The sequence below is a fragment of the Brachycentrus maculatus genome, unplaced genomic scaffold (assembly GCF_059751285.1).
Source record: "Brachycentrus maculatus isolate JH-2025_06_01 unplaced genomic scaffold, ASM5975128v1 h1tg000293l, whole genome shotgun sequence".
In the NCBI taxonomy this organism is placed as follows: domain Eukaryota; kingdom Metazoa; phylum Arthropoda; class Insecta; order Trichoptera; family Brachycentridae; genus Brachycentrus; species Brachycentrus maculatus.
In genome coordinates, this window is record NW_028281044.1 from 150,877 (window position 1) to 169,221 (window position 18,345).

The following is an 18,345-nucleotide window of genomic DNA, read 5'->3' on the forward strand; positions in this document are numbered from 1 at the left end:
TTTTTTCTTTTCATGTTTTTCTTTCTTTACATATCGATTACAGTTTCAACTCAGAAACTAATTAGCAAGTAACTACCATCACGCCGCTTCACCGCGAGGGTAGGCAGAGAGAAAAGCAATCCACACCACTCTGCCTTAGCAAACATTCCTCGACTCTTCCGCATTCATGCATCTCCTCATACATACCCGCCGATTACTCCAATTCCCGACCAGACTGATTTCAAGTATTTGACGTACTTGATCTTCCCAAGTTTTCCTCGATCTTCCTCTGCTCCTATCTCCAATACATTCACCTCATAAATCTGTCTTACTCTTCTTTCATTATTCATTATTTCCACATGTCCAAACCTTCTCAACACGTGTTTTTTTAAATTTATCGATAATGCTTATCTCAGCCTTGCATTCTTTCCTCGTTGGACCATTCGCACATCACATATAAATAAACAAAAACACAGGGGCAAGTGTATCAAAGCGCTTTTTTTCCATGCGTGCTGTATGTTATATTATACCAATTATGAACAGGTATAGTTATAACCAATAATTTGTTTATATATGTGTAATTGTATAAGATGTATGTACTTTCACACATACTAAACACGTCCCTATAAGTGTGTGAGTCGTCGAATCACTATTTATACTAACACCATGTTTCAAATCTACATGTACATGATCAGACATATGTATTGAGTCATCGACCATAACGTCGTATCTTAAAAAAACAAACAGTTTTTTTTTAATTATCGATGGTTTCAAGCTTTTTTTCATAAGCTTTTACCATTATTTTATTTATTACTAGATCTATCAACCAAGCGTTGCTGTGGCTAAGTCTGATTAAAAGGAAAAGAAATACAATATAAATCTGATGAATGGAAGTGAAGCATACGTTAAGTTGACTGTGATCTAAATGCGTTTTCTTAAATAATGCAAGGCTGAGATAAGCATTTATTATTGGTACAAAATTTAAAAATGGTTTGGACATGTGGCACGAATGAGTGAGGAAAAAACAGTAAAACAAATTTATGAGGCAAATTTAATTGAAAATTGAAGCAGAAGAAGGCCGAGAAAAACTTCGATGAGTTTTTTTTTAATATTTGATGTCGGTAAGGTATCGGAATAATCGTACGTATGAGGACATACATACAAGTGGCGTGGAATGGCTTCATATTCTCTCTACTTAACTCTGCGGTGAATAAGCATGATTACAGGCGTGTTTCGAATGTACCAGAAATATATTGACGCGTGTTTCGAAAAAATTTTTTTTTGAAAAATTGACGAGTGTTTCGATTTTTGATACGGCTCCCTGGCGCGCGTTACTGCGCGAGTGTGCGCGCCATTCCGCAGTCGTTAGCTCGGCGCGTACGAGTAGGTAATTTGGGCGTCCATCAAGCGGGCAAGGAGGAATTAATTGCCTCGCCGGATTTCTCTAGTGTCTAGCCCGCGGCGGTATGGCGGTAGGTGAATCGGCTTCACCATGATTGTATCTATCACTCCCATAGACGGGTCCGCGTGGAGGGATGGGAATCGGAATGACGCACGGCCGAAATATAGCGACAACCAAAATTCAAATTGAAAAAAATATAAAAGAGGTTTTTAAACCGCAATGGCAGTGCCATCTGTTACGGTCTAAAAATATTTTTCCTATCGTAATGGCAGAACCATCTGTTGCGGTCGAAAGTCATATCATTCTATCGTAATGGCACTACTCGCATTAGTAGACCTTGATCATGGCAGACAGCGTGTTTCTTGACAGGTGCTAAAATGTTGTATACCAACAAGCAACAAGGCAAAAATAACAAAATAGTTATTTGTTATTTTTTATGTTAATGGCAGCACCATCTGTTAAACGAATTAACAAATACAGCCAACTAAAATTACTACATTACGGCATTTCTATAAAATCTTTTAAATTATTTTATTTTTTATGTTAAATTATGTGTAAGTATATATTTTTTATTTAACTGAGAAAATTTGAGGATATTTTTTTAAGCATGGAATATATCACAACATTTGAGTGTTTTTTTATATAAAAATATCTGTCCAAAAAAAGAATTACAAGAAGTCGAATTATTTTGTCCAATTTTTTTCCTTACTATTATCCAAATTAAGACATAGAATAGGGAATATTTATATTTTTATCTTAATCGCAAACAAACAATATGTATGAAAATATTCTCTATTACAATAACTGCTTAATTATTTAATTTGTTTTTTTTTTTTACTTTTGCTGCACCCTGTATATAACGCCATACATTTGTAAAGTAATCAATCAATATATCAATTCATGACGTTTCGATTTGAGTTGTACTTCTGGTTATTCATTTGCTGTAAGTGAGGTACCAACTCACGATTCAAAAAAATAATTATTTTTTAAATACCTCGGTAAAAAAATATATTTATTGTAAAGTAAGCTAATTTAACGTACTATAAATTATTTACAACAAATATAGTCCATTGCACTCGAAAGAAATCCACGAGATAATATCGCTCACTCCTTTCAAGAACGTCATAAATCAAAAAACGACAATTTTCATTTGTGCATGTTTTCGGAATGCCCAGAAAATGTACTGTATCCCAGCAAAAGAGGCATATTTTTAACTAAATATTCACCCGCTAAATGTTTTTGCATTTTGAAGAAAAGTTATTGGTTTATTATTTTTTTTGAATATACTAAATATTTTTCAAATGGAGAAAAAACCTTCAGGTTTTACCTAAAAAGATCTGTTGCACAGAAAAAGTTCAATAAGTGACTTGATATTTATTTTTAATACATTGTGTTATATTTTTAAACATTAAAAACGTTCTCCTGAGAAATCAAGTTTTTTGATTTATGACGTTCTTGAAAGGAGTAAGCGATATAACTATTGATTTGGTGTTTAATTTGTAGAACTCCATTTTAATTTATGTATTAATTTTTAAATCCAACACAGATTTTTGACATTTTGAGTGTGTCCAAATACTTGTTCACAAAATCTGGATTATCCCCAATTACAGGAGTTATTTTCATGTTAACCTTTACATACTTATAAAAGAGTTTCTGCTCAATAAATAGCTTCTTTTCATCTCACCAATAGATGTCTCTAGTGAAGTTCTAGTGATTCAAAAACAATATTTCAAAATTGGTTCATGTATATAGAACTTCTAAGAATTTGAAAAGTGTGGTTGTCAATAATGGGTAGAATTGGTGAATGTTACACGTATGTAAAGGGATCACTTAAAGCAGCCTATGACGGTCGTCAGCCTCGTAAATGCCCAGTCTTCCATTGTCTTCATCTTTGATGAGATATTTAAAAATAAATTACAGATTTTTGATTCTGCTAAGATGTATTTTATTTTTAAAAAAATATACATTTCTAATAATTTCTATACATTTGTACCTTATTCAATCTCATAATTTTAGTTGCGCTAAGCCTCTCCAAAAAAGAGACTGAGCTCTTGTGCTTGGAGAGGGACTTTTTTCATTTTTTATTTTATAGTAGCATGTTACACATTTAAAAAAAATATATTGCTGGGGAACATATATTTTTATGCGGTGTGCGGGAGTTATGTTGTTTAGTTTTTTTTTATTGTAATAACTTTATATGTTTAAAGTGTTTGTTAAGTTTATTTTTTTAGTGTTTGGGTTTTATATTTTTAATATCTAAAGTTGATTTTTTATTCTCAACTATATGCAATTTTGTTGGTACCGTTTTGTGTTGCATTTGAATATTTTAAAAATAATTTTGAATGCCTTTGGGATATGTTAGTTTCTAGCTGTACGTTAAACTGTCTTTCGTACTCTTTAAAATAAATAACATATCCACTAGTGATGACTTTCAGATTGTTCAAACCCTCATTCGCACCCCAATGGTGCATAGGGCACTGCATCATATAAACGCAAAGTTATCTTGACCGTTAACTCATGAAGGGAAACGTGATCTGCCCTCCGCTTCAGGTACCAGTCCAGGGTTATTAAGATCAGAGTGAAAAATATCATTATATTTTTAATCGTACCCGGGACCTCCAGAACGGTAGCCGAGCGTGCTGACCATTACACTACGGAGGCTTTCAGATTAACCAATTATTAAGTTCATTTTTCGCACATTCTTTGAGATGTTGTTATTTTTCGTTACGCCAGAGTTATAACACGATTAAATCACACTCTCAGTTCAGGAAACATTTGACATATATAATTTTCAAATTCGGCAATAACAATTCAGGTATAACCACTATCTAAAAAGGAGTAATGATTCTAAATAACCTTCAAAGTAATGTACAGCCTGCTCGCATTATGGAGTACCTATAAGTAGGTATAATTGTTTTGACAATCTCCATAAATTGATCCCCGTTGGTAGTATGTAGTCTATTTTAGAGTATAAAGATTGCTAATGTACAGTTTTCTATGATTTTTAGCCTTAAACTTTTTTGTTCACATATTTCATAATATGTGCAGTTTTTTTTTTTTAATATATTCGTATATTTTTTTGTTTATTTAATAAATGTTACATATTTTATTTTCACATAATTATTTAAAGATAATAAATTGGTTATTTGGTAAATTTAATTATAATATACCACAAGGTGACTGCCGAATTCGTAATTGAAATTATTTTGTTCGTTAGAAGTACTTTCTATTAAACAAATAAATAAAACATTTTAAAAAAAATGTTTGGAGTTTATTAATACAAAAACAACTTGTAATGAGAACTTTAGATGTTCTCATTAACAGGTGGAAACAAACGAATCAATTAGTAGTTCTCATAACTAGTTGAGTCTACAAAGAACTCAATAGTTGTATTATATGAACGTTTTATAAATATATATATATATATATATATATATATATATATATATTGAATCATCACGTTATTCCACAAAATTAATGCCAAATTGATTAATAAAAAATGATTGAAGAAAACACTTGTTTTTTACCACTTGAGTTTTATTATAGACTACATGTTTCAGAAGTTAAACTTCCATCATTCAGGTCTGTATAATAACTTCTGAAACATGTAGTCTATAATAAAACTCAAGTGGTAAAAAACAAGTGTTTTCCTTAATCATTGTAACATGTCTTACCACAAAGTTAATGCCGAAACAATAAATAAAAGATTAATAAAAATATTTAGACCAATTTTCATGAAAAAGGTGAACAATTAATAATTTTTTCACATGTCATAAGCACTGTACTCAATAATATTATACCAAAATAATAACAATAATGTTACACGCTATCCATTATAACACAAGCGAGCTCTAGTTTAATATACATAATAATTCAGGGAGCGAATTAAAAGTGATTGAATTTGTATGTTTTTTTTTCTAATAGTCAAGTTATGAGTATCATATTATTTTTTCAATATACTGCGGTTGAATCAATGATAATAATTATTATCGGTTGTAAATATTTTCTCTAGTGTTACCACTTCGCAATATTTTCAAGGTCTCACCAACACACTTCTAAAATAATAAATGCTTGAGTATTTTAGTTTCAATACATACTTCAGAGAGCATGTAATATCTCATGCCAAATTGTATGGTTATTTTTCATATAAAAAAATAACAAAATTCTTTATATGGATGTACGCATACACGCTTTGTTTGTTCCGTAGCAGTACTACACGTGGATGAATTATCTATACAGAAAATTTGGTCGATCGTGGGTTAAATACTATTTTTGCTTTTGCTATTTGCTTAACCCTCTATTTCTCTATTTCTCGACCAACACAATTGTTTAGACATATTTAAAAAAAAATAATGTATAATTTTTTCGGTACCTTATTAAATTCACTTTAATTTCAGATTGCTTTATTTAAAAATGGTTTAGTTCATCCTCATTCATAAGTAATCCATACAAGATTTAAAACATTTTAAAGTACACAAATTTATCCAAATTCTTGTTTAATTTATGTACTGCTACTGACTCATATCCGCATACGATGGTGCATAGGGTACTGCGTAAAATTGACGAGTTGTCAATTTGATCGTTTATAATGTGAATAGCATCGTTCGAAATATGTCATTCCTGTAAGCAGTGTATTACTAGTCGTTCAAAGTATTTTAAATTTGTAAGCATTGTAAAAGAAATTCTTCGAAATATTTAAAATTAAGATTATAAAAGTAGAATAATTCTTTCGAATAATTTTAAATATGTAATCATAGTTTAACATATCGTTTGAAATATTTTTAATTTGTAAACATTGTACAATAAATCATTCGAAATATTGTACGAGAATAAATCGTTCGAATAATTTAAAATATGTTATCATTATTTATCAAATCGTTCGAACCATTTTAAATTTACAAGCATTGTACATCAAATCGTTCGAAATGTTTTAAATTTATTAGCATCGACGGCAAATTGTTCGAAACATTTGAAATTTGGAAGCATTATACAAAAAATCGTTTCGAAACATTTAAAATTTGTTATGGTAATAGAATAAATCGCTTGAAATGTTTTATATTTGTAAGCATATACAGCAAATCATTCGAAAAATTTTTAATTTGTAAATAATTTGTTTTCAAGTCCCTTGTCTTTTGCGGTGGAATTTTGAAGACGTCACATGTCGCTACAAAAGGTCACTTCATATTCTTAAAACGTGGCTTCACAAATGATTCTTATATACATATGTTGTATATAGATACGTACACAGATAATTATTATTTTCGGGATCTAGGCATGACTTCTGACCTTGGGACGATGCAGCTGTTTCGAAGAACGCCATCCGTATTTCTGTAGTGAATTTGCGTTAGCTGTAAGTGACCGAAGCGTGACTATTGAATATACCCCATACAGCCTGGTCGTAAGTCGTGTACGCAATTAAAAAAGAGATAAATTGAAACTTCACACACCGATTATGCAGTGATCCAACCTTTGCCGCATGATTAAATTCAATTAAAGCACCCTTTATAACATAATAATATTAATAATACGTGAAAAAATCATGCCAATTTTTCCTTGGTCTTCTTTTGCTTCTACTTCCAGCTACACTACCCTCATGTATTATACTTCATTCATTAATTGAAATTTCATTGGCAGGCGTAGTTGGGTAGACGCTCAACTGCGAAACTGGCGTCGCGGGTTCGATTCTCGCCGATTGCAAAATTAATTTAAGAAAGATTTATTTTCAATTGGTCTGGGTGTTTGTGATGTATTTTTCACATTTACTTTTCCTATCCTTACTATCCTACCTGCAGACAAGCCTCTAATAGAGGCTTTGCGGGTTATTCCTTTTTTTAATACACTTCATCGATTTTAATTGAAAGTCGAATAATATTATATGGTATGTCTTTTCTGGAGTAAAACTTATATTGTATTTTAAAGAAATATTGATATGAAATATTTCAAAAAGTTACTCTTATTTTCTTTTGAGTTTAAGAGGACTTACATTTATAACATTTTTTTATGTTTTTATACTTTCGGTAAGACTTTAAGTTAATAACATAGTCAAATAATTTTAATTCGCTTCCAATAACTAACTATAGATGTATATAAATTTGCATTATTTTTGTACAAAATTTTCAGGGTTGTGTCTTGATATTTTGCATAATATGTGACAGGGTTGGCAAATATCAATCACTTACATGGCAAATATTAATGGCTAACAACTTGTTTAAATCTTGATGAGAATAAAACATGAAAAAATTACGAATTAATTGATTTTTGGACATTAAAAGAAAACATCTGTGATTCAAATATTATTTCATTCATCGTTTTTAAGACATGATTTAGTATTTTTTCCTTATGTATATATATATATATATATATATATATATATATATATATATATATATATATATATATATATATATATATATATATATATATATATATATATATATATATATATATATATATATATATATATATATATATATATATATATATATATATATATATATATATATATATATATATATATATATATATATATATATATATATATATATATATATATATATATATATATATATATATATATATATATATATATATATATATATATATATATATATATATATATATATATATATATATATATATATATATATATATATATATATATATATATATATATATATATATATATATATATATATATATATATATATATATATATATATATATATATATATATATATATATATATATATATATATATATATATATATATATATATATATATATATATATATATATATATATATATATATATATATATATATATGTATATACATATATATATAATATATATATGAATGTATAAATTTTAAATCTAACACAGATTTTTTTTGAGTCTACTAAGTTGTATTTTATTAACAAAAACACATTAATTTTTTATGTGTTTTTGTTAAAAAAATATAACTTAATAGACAAAAAAAAACATATATTTATGTGATTTTGTTAAAAAAAAATACAACTTAGTAGACTCAAAATATCTGTGTTTGATTAAAAATTAATACATAAATTTAAATGTAGTTCTACAAATCAAACGCCAAATCAATAAATAGTTATATTATCTCAACAAAAGTTTTTTCAACGGACACCCCTTCCCCCCAGTGAGTCCGTTATATCGAAGTTTAACTGTATTATATTTTATAATTCGGTTCAACCTTCGAATCATTTCGAAGTCGTCAATTTTCGTCGAATTTCTCCCATCCCTGATTCGTATTTTTCTACCTCTAGCGTCCTTCCGTGATCGCTTCGAGATCTTGTACCCATTTTCAAGGGCGCCTGTCAATCAAGCCTCTGGGATAATCATCATCACACACACACGGATACTTGTACACATACAGGCGTATACCATATGTGTAATCACACCACATACAGACACGGTCATTAGAATAGAAGGAATACCTCCAGTAGGTTACGTAAGCAATGACGAGCTCCTAATGTTTAAATAATCGGTGCTGGAACTTGGAATTTCGGCGAGCAAACCCCGATGATGCGTCTACAAGATCGCGTTTCATTTCGATACAATATTTCTATACAATTTATATATATATATAAATATATAACTAACTAACCATCACGCCGCTTCCCCGCAGGGGTAGGCAGAGAGAATAGAGCGCCACACCACTCTGTCCTTGCAAACATTCTTCGCCTCTTCCACGTTCATGCATCTCCTCATACATACCCGCCGATTGTTACGACTCCTAACCTGACCACTTTCAAGTATTTGGCATACCTGATCGTGCCATGTTTTTCTCGGTCTTCCTCTGCTTCTTTTCCCGCTAACATTCGCCTCATAAATTTGTTTTACCGTTCTTTCCTCACTCATTTGTTCTACATGTCCAAACCATCTCAACACACCTTTCTTAATTTTATCGATAATGCTTATCTCAGCTTTGCATTCCTTCCTTATTTCACTATTCGTACATCTATCATACATCGTTTTGTCGCACATTCTTCTGAGAGATCGCATTTCGACTGCATTCAGTCTACTTTCATCCTTCCATTTTTTTTTTCATTCATTCAAACCCTTTTCCGCACCCCAATGGTGCATAGGGCACTGCGTTATTGTGGGCGCCCAAGCCGCGAATACCTAAGCGACTTATACGAAGACATGGGCTGCTCAACGTATGAGGAGCTGAAGAGGACTTCCGAAAATAGGCGAGAATGGCGGAGATGTTAAAAAAAAATTAATATAAACACACTAGTTTGTATTAACTTACATGCCCCGTCGACAGTGATGGGGACTTTAAAAGCATTAGTTATCATTTTTTAAATTATTTATCTTGAACGCGAAAGTTTTTTTTAATGGATTGGTCCGAATGGAAACAAAGTATACTTATAGTTTCTAATGTATACCTATGTGGCGGGAGCTTTAAGAGACGAAGAAGAATATGGAAGCCTGGGTATTTACAGAGCTTATGACTTGTCACAATACGCCGGTTAAGTGATCAACAATTATGTAATACAAAAATAATTATTTGTAACATATTTTACAAAATGCATATTTTATGCACAATTTTGCAAATTATTCTTACCAACAATGTAGTATTATATTTTTGTCATTGTAACATACAAATTTTATATAAAATTCTAATTTTTCATTCATTGATTCGGCAGTCACATTTTGGTAAATATGTAATAATAATAATAATAAATTTGGAAAACTTATATAGCGCCATTTTCGTAAAAAAAATACCTCAAGGGCGCTTCACTGTGAATGAATTGGGGAAAATATTATGGTGGAAATGATTTAGCAAACAAATGTGTTTTTAGTTTTTTTCTAAAGATCATCTCACTCTCATTATTTCTAACCATTGGTGGAAGAGCATTCCACGCCGTCGGTCCTGCAACAGCAAAGGCACGCTCGCCAAATTTAGTGCGTTGGTTGCGAGTTGGTAAGAAGTACCCATTTTGAATTTGAGCGTTACATGGTAAATACCACTATTTCCTAAAATCTACTGTGACACGTGTTTCGATGCATTCCGCATCATTTTCAAACACCGTATTTATTTGTTTTTTTTTCAACATAATCCTTTTTCCCATGAGGCAGCGTTTAATGTTAAAAGTATAGCGTGACCATCCGTTGTAGACGTAGCTGGGACCAAGCTCAAAATAGAAAATAATCACATATCAAATAAGATAATTCGATATAGTCCATGAAATTCATCGCGGCACGCAATGGTCACTTTAGATCTTCCGTCCCCAAATGATACGTTTTTAAAATTTAAACACCCGAAGATTTGAAACACGCGAATTTTTATGTAATACGTGTTATTATATTTTAACTGTCGTTATTGTGTCCACTCCAAGGTTAATGCCAATTATTATTCGGTATCCTAAAAGCGGTTAGACGCCCGACTGCGAATCTAGAGTCGCGGGTTTGATTCCCGTCAGTAGGAAAATAATATATATTTTAAATTTGTCAGGAATTGTTGGTAATGTATTTCACATCTATATTCCTTACTATCTTAACTGCAAACAACCCTCTAAAATATAGGCTATGCGAGTTATTTCTCTGAATACATATCGCTCACTCCTTTCAAGAACGTCATAAATCAAAATACTTGATTTTTCAGGAGAACGTTTTTAAAGTTTGAAAATATAATACAATGTATTAAAAATATGTAAATATCAAGCCACTTACTGAAATTTTTACCGTGCAACATATCTTTTTAGGTAAAACCTGAAGGTTTTTTCTCCATTTGAAAAATATTTAGTTTATTTAAAAAAATAATTAAACAATACCTTTTCTTCAAAATGCAAAAACAACACTTTCAGCCCTGTAGCGGGTAAATATTAAGTTAAAAATATGCCTCTTTTTCTGGGATATAGTACATTTTCTGAGCATTCCGAAAATATGCACAACTGAAAATTGACGTTTTTTGATTTATGACGTTCTTGAAAGGAGTGAGCGATATGTATATATATTTTTTCAAACTATCGCATTTGAGTCCTGGTTCTAACTCTCTCAGATCTATTTATTTATTGATTTGACGTTTAATTTGTAGAAATTCATTTTAATTTATGTATTAATTTTAAATCAAACACAGATTTTTGAGTCTACTAAGTTGTATTTTATTAACAAAAACACATAAAAAATTATATTGTGACAATTGTTTCGCCTTGTCAGGGCATTATCAAACGAATGTCTCAGATCTCTCAAATGAATGCGCGACAAAATAGCGTAAGATAGACGTTCAAATTGTGATGTAAGGAAAGAATGCAAGGCTGCGATAAGGATTATCGATAAAATTTAGAAAGGTGTGTTGAGATGGATCGATAATGTGAATCAGTAAATCAGGAATTAAGATATTCTAGTCTATGGTTCCTGGTATGCAAATCAGGGATAAAAATATTGATCTATTTATCTATGCATTCACTAATGTCAAATTCGATATTATTTTCACAGTTTTACACTCAAACCACTACAATTTTACAGAAAAAAAACATTTAATCATAGACAGAATTCTTTTGTGAAGAATAAACGGTAGGACACTTCATAATTGGTATCAACTTTTTATACTATTTTACTATTTTGACAGCTACGACTTTTGAAACGTCACTGTATATTGCATATTGCACTGTATATTATTTCAAATACGTGAATGTCGTTAGGTTAGAAGTCGGAATAATCGTCGGATATGTATAAAGAGATATATGAATGTGCAAGATACGAAGATTGTTTGCTAAGACCGATTGGTGTGGCGTTCTATTCTGCCTGTCTACCCTTGCTGAGTGGCGTGATGATTAGTCAGTATCTGCGTTTGCACTTATTTTACAAAACAACGTTTAATTCATTTCACATTCTTAAATACGATTAATTTCATTGTCTTTAAATAAATAAATTGAATATTAATAAAAACTAACTAACTAAACTAACTAACAATCACGCCGCTTCCCCGCAGGGGTAGGCAGAGAAAATAGAGCGCCACACCACTCTGTCCTTGTAAACATTCTTCGCCTCTTCTACGTTCATGCATCTCCTCATACATACCCGCCGAATAATATTAATAAATAGATTTATAAATAAATATTTTATGCAAATAAACACATATGTAATTAAAATAATAGTTTGTCGAGAAGCCGGTTGGATTAGAAACCAAAGCCTTCCTGCAATTAGTGAGGCTTATCGTGTAAGGGAGCTTTAGGATCTAAGGACAGTTATATTACAAAGGATCTTCTTGTATTATTACTCCCTACTTCTTAGAAAGCCAGTGGCGGCACGTGGAAAAAGAAAATTCATGAAAAAAAATACGTATTCATCTGCGTAATGTCAAAAAATTGTACTGCAATAATATTTTGTTGGTATTATTAAATTATTTTTTATATCTCAACATAGATATACGAGTATGTAGAAGAAATTTAATATTTTTTATGTAGCTTATAACTGGATCAATTATTTTATTTACAATATTTTGAATGTGTCCAAATACTTAAACATAACTTCAATTACTCCTGTAATTGGAGATAATCCAGATTTGTGAACAACGACAGACATCCATATTCTTCTTCATCTATATTGAAATGTCAAAAAAATAATATGGTATTTAGTTTACACCATTAAAGGTATTTTGAAAGGTTTCCACAAAATTCCAAGAAAATTAGGGCTGGCTATTCATGTATGCAAATTGTGCAGATTTCTAGGTAATAAATAAACCCTTATCCGCACCCCAATGGTGCATAGGGCACTGTGTCATATAAACGCAGTGTTATCTTGATCGTTTACACATGAAGGAAAGGTGATCAGCCCTCCGCTTCAGGTACCAGTCCATGTTAATATTGAATAAATATTGCAGTGAAAAAATCACTTATATTTATTTTACCCCCCTTGGGAATCGAACCCGGGACCTCCAGAACGGTAGCCGAGCGTGCTGACCATTACACTACGGAGGCGGACAAAACGGTTTCTAGGTAAACTAACCCCTAAATCTTAGGGGTTGGAACAAGGGTAGGAATTATCTCCTAGGCAGGTACCAAGAACACATTAGTAGACGTCTTATTGTTATCTATACCGTGTCGTTAAGACCACCACGAGGATGCAATCCTTGCTGAGATAAGATCTTGAAAATATTTACGCATTTTAAAAATCACAAGGTGGGCGAATAATAATAAATTATCTGGTCAAATTATAAGCTAAAATAATAAAACGAAAAATGATATTTTCCGGCGTTTGTGATTATAATCCAGGATTCGGACTTTACATGCAAATATAAGAGTTTCTGCTCTATAAAAAATCTTCTTCGTCTCACCAATAGATGTAACTAGTGAAAATTCTAGTGATTCTTGTACAATGTTTCAAAATTGGATCATATGTATAAAAGTTCCAAGAATTTGAATAGTGTGGTTGTCAATCATGGGTAGAATTGATGAATGTTACACGTGTGTGAAGTGATCACTTTAACAAACCTATGACGGTTGTAAGCCTCGTAAATGCCTAGCACTTCCATATTCTTCTTCGTCTATGTTGACATTTCAAAAAAATAATATGATAAATAACTCCTGTAATTGGAGATAATCCTGATTCTTGAACAAGTATTTGGACACACTCAAAATGTTTTAAAGTTACTATAATTCCTTATTTTTGTCTAAATTTTTCGAAAATTTTATATATCGTAGTCATACACGAGAAAGTGACCAAGTACATTTTTAACAAAAAAGTGGCAATTGACTATTTGATATATTTCTAGCTTAATATTGCCCTGAAAAAATCCCAAAGGATTTTTAACTTGAAAGCATAATATATTGACTTGTTAAAAATGACTTGATGTTTATTTTCTTGCCAAGCAAAAGTGACTTAAAAGGCCTTCCTGAACATTTTACGTGTTGTTAGTTGGTCACTTTCTCCTTACAATATTCTTAATAACTGGAACATTTAACATTATAAATAAAAAATCAGTGCTGCCATCTGTTGTCAAAATATTCAAGTAAAGAAGTGAAATAGTTCATTTGTATGGGGATTTGAGCCTACAGCTCATTACCCCTGGTCGCTCATATTTCATATTTAAAACTATTTTCAATGCATTGCAAAGGGGGATGTTATTAATGAAACGTTTCACAGGGGATAGTTTTAGCATCCCTTAGGAGCGAGGGGTTTAAATCAAAGATTGGGACCGTGATTAGCGACCGTACTTGACCGTTTCCGAATCCACACGAAAGTGTGTGAAGTGATTACGTAATTACGGGTTCGATCTCCAGCACGGTAACTAAATATTTTCCCTTTCTGACCCTTATGGTGCATAGGGCACTGCATCAAATTGATGGAATGTTTATTCGATCGTTTATTGTATAAAAGAATGAGCAAGCCCAGGGTAATAATAAATAATTATTAGTTTATTGCTTCGGCATTTTTGTGGTAAGAAATAGTAAAATTATTGATTAAAACACTTATTTTTTACCTCTTCAGTTTTATATTTATTTTGAATAATTTTTATTCAAAGCTATGGATGGAACCATCTGTAACTTCCGAAACTAGTCGTTAAAATAAATATAAAACTCTTTATAAATGAATTGCGGAATGCATCGAAGCACGTGTCGCGATACATTTTAAGAAATAGTGGTATTGACCAAGCAAATCATTTATTAAACTTGAATCTATTAATAAAATAAATGTAATTTATTCATTTAAACTTCTTGTAGACAATATATATTCATTGGTCAATTTTATCGATAATGCTTGCATTATTTCCTTATACTACCTTATATATATTTATCATTTAACATATCGCTCACTCCTTTCAAGAACGTCACAAATCAAAAATCGACAATTTTCAGTTGCGCATGTTTTTGGAATGCCCAGAAAATGTACTATATCCCAGCAATAGCGGCATATTTTTTACTTAATATTTACCCGCTACAGGCCAGAAAGCGTTGTTTTTGCATTTGAAGAAAAGTTATTGTTTAATTATTTTTTTAAATATTTTTCAAATGGAGAAAAAACATTCAGGTTTTACCTAAAAAATATCAATAAGTGGCTTGATATTCATTTTTAATTCATTTTATTTTACTCTTTAACTTTAAAAACGATCTCCTGAAAAATCATATTTTTAAATATGACGTTGTTGAAAGGGGCGATATATCATATACATATCATTTAAAATTTGAATTTCCTATTTAAATTCAATTCATTTTGCAATCCTTTGATTGAATTAAAATATTTATAGTGTCAATATATTATTTAGATGTAATTTCATTATCCACGTCTCGAAGTTTGTATAGGGGTAGGTGCATGTCCTTAGAGCAATATTTTAATTATGAAATGATTTATACATCCATAATGACTGGACCCTTCTTACTACTCATGATAAACAATGCTTTCACAGCTTAAGGGTACACTATCAAAATATTACACATTAGACCCATTAAGGGGGAGTCAAAGCACGTGCGATCTCTTGGACAAACTAATAATATTAAAATAATCATTATAAAATGAAATAACTTTGTTAAAACCACTTTTTTATTAAAACAATTTAACCTACCGGTTTCAACAAAAACCTTGTCATCATCAGGGTTTATATTAATTCAAAAACATTAAAAACATTAAAATACTCTCACCTAAAAATTTATTCATTCGGTTGAGGAAAAACATTTTCGTGGCAACGTTCAAGTATTGAAATACTTGATCTTGCCAAGTTTTCCTCGGTTCTCTGCTTCTATTACCAACCACATTTGCCTCGTAAATTTGTTATTAAATATCCTCATATAAACTCCTTACACACGTGTAACATTTACTAATTCTACCCATTATTGACAACCACACTACTCAAATTCTTGGAAGTTTATATATATGAACCAATTTTGAAACATTGTTCTATAATCACTAGAACTTCACTAGAGTCATCTATTGGCAATATGAAAAAAAGCTTTTTATTTAGCAGAAACTCTTATATGTGAGGTCCGAATCCTGGATGTTAATCACTCACATGAGAAACGCCAGAAAATATCATTTTCATTTTTATTATTTTAGCTTATAATTTGACCAGATAATTTATTTACAACATCTCAAAAAATAATATGAAAAATCTCCTATAATTGGAGATAATCCAGATTTGTGAACAAGTATTTGGACACACTAAAAAAACTGTTTTTTTTAATAATAAATAACAAAAGCTTTTTGCTTGATTTTTCTGTTGTTTTATTTTTGCTTCGATAGTGACTTGAAAATTGATGTCGCTCACTCCTTTCAATAACGTCATAAATCAAAAAACTTGATTTTTCAGTAGAACGTTTTTAAAGTTTAAAAATATAACACAATGTATTAAAAATAAATATCAAGCCACTTATTGAACTTTTTACTGTGCAACAGATCTTTTTAGGTAAAACCTGAAGGTTTTTTCTCCATTTGAAAAATATTTAGTATACTTAAAAAAAATAATTAAACAATGCGTTTTCTTCAAAATGCAAAAACAACATTTTGTCCTGTAGCGGGTAAATATTAAGTTTAAAATATGCCACATTTGCTGGGATATAGTACATTTTCTGGGCATTCCGGAAACATGCACAACTAAAAATTGTCGATTTTTGATTTATGACGTTCTTGAAAGGAGTGAGCGATGTATGGAATCGAAGTGCCTTTAAATAAAACATAATAATATTTGCACAATAGTTGGATTGAAAGTTTGTGGAAATGGAGAGGGGGCGTTGCGGTCATATATATCACAGAATCGTCCGAGGTGGAACTTTGTGGAATCGAAACGATGCAAATTGTGGAAATGTAATTAATGTTCCGACGAATGCTACTGACGTGCTTATATATTTTGTACAATTTCATCTAGCAATAGTTTGTTAGCCATACTTTTTACCCTAACCAACATTGATCTATTTCGCACATACATAGTTGCACAAAAGATATGACTATTCGAATGTGGAACTCATACTATTTACAGTCACTTTAATCATTATTATTTTTCGACATCTCAGTGTAACATTCATCAATTCTACCCATGATTGAAATACACACTGCTGAAATTCTTGTCTTAACACCTTTCCTTCGTGTGTAAACGATCAAGATAACACTGCGTCATAGACGCAGTGCCCTATGCACCATTGGGGTGCGGATAAGGATTTTATTATTTATATATAAAAAAAATTATATATAAAATATAAAATTTTATATTTATATATAAAATCCTGTAACCACCCTTTATTAATTCCTCTCCTTTCCTTCTCCTTCCTGCTAAATCTATTATTTTATAAAATACCATTTTTTTTTGTTTTTTGTTTAATCTCTGAATGTTTTTTAATAGTTTTATAACATAATTGTGGAATTGTTTAATTGGCTTTTTTTTAACGTAACTATTTTTTGTCAATGTAATGTAATGGTTATTATTGTTAATGTAACTATTGTTTTATATCATTTTTTTTATATGTAAGCTGTACAATTCCCGAATAAATAAAATAAATAATTAATAAATAAAAATAAAATATTATTAATTTATTTACAACGTTGAGAGTGTGTCCAAAATGAAAATGTGTTTGGACACACTTAATATTCTGTACTTTATTCAATAATTTTGTTGTATTTTATATCGAAAAAATTATATTACACAGTTATAAAAATAATGTTTTGAGATTTTCTAATTAAAATACTAGGTATTTATAAATGCCAATCTTTATTTACTTTTATTTTTACGCGTGTTTCGATGCATTTCGCATCAATTTTCAAATACCGTATGTGGAAGTCTAAATTTTAGAATTGTGTTCTTGTAACGTTGAAGGATGCCTCTCTTCACCCTTCAAAGTCCCGTGGACACAACAAAATGATGCTGAAGGCATCGAAACACGCCTCACAATATATTTTTAAAAATAGTGGTATTTACCAAGTAAAACTTGGACAGATATTACCACAAAGTGACTGCCTAATCAATTAATAAATATGTATAAATGATTTAATGTGTTTTTTTCTCTTTTTGTTACAG

At 30.4% G+C, this 18,345-nt stretch overlaps 1 protein-coding gene across 4 annotated transcripts in view; it reads left to right on the forward strand.

Moving 5' to 3' along the window:
- The window catches only part of rn (rotund), a 94,853-nt gene that overhangs the window by 32,201 nt on the left and 44,307 nt on the right, over nucleotides 1–18,345 (forward strand). The window lies entirely within an intron of this gene.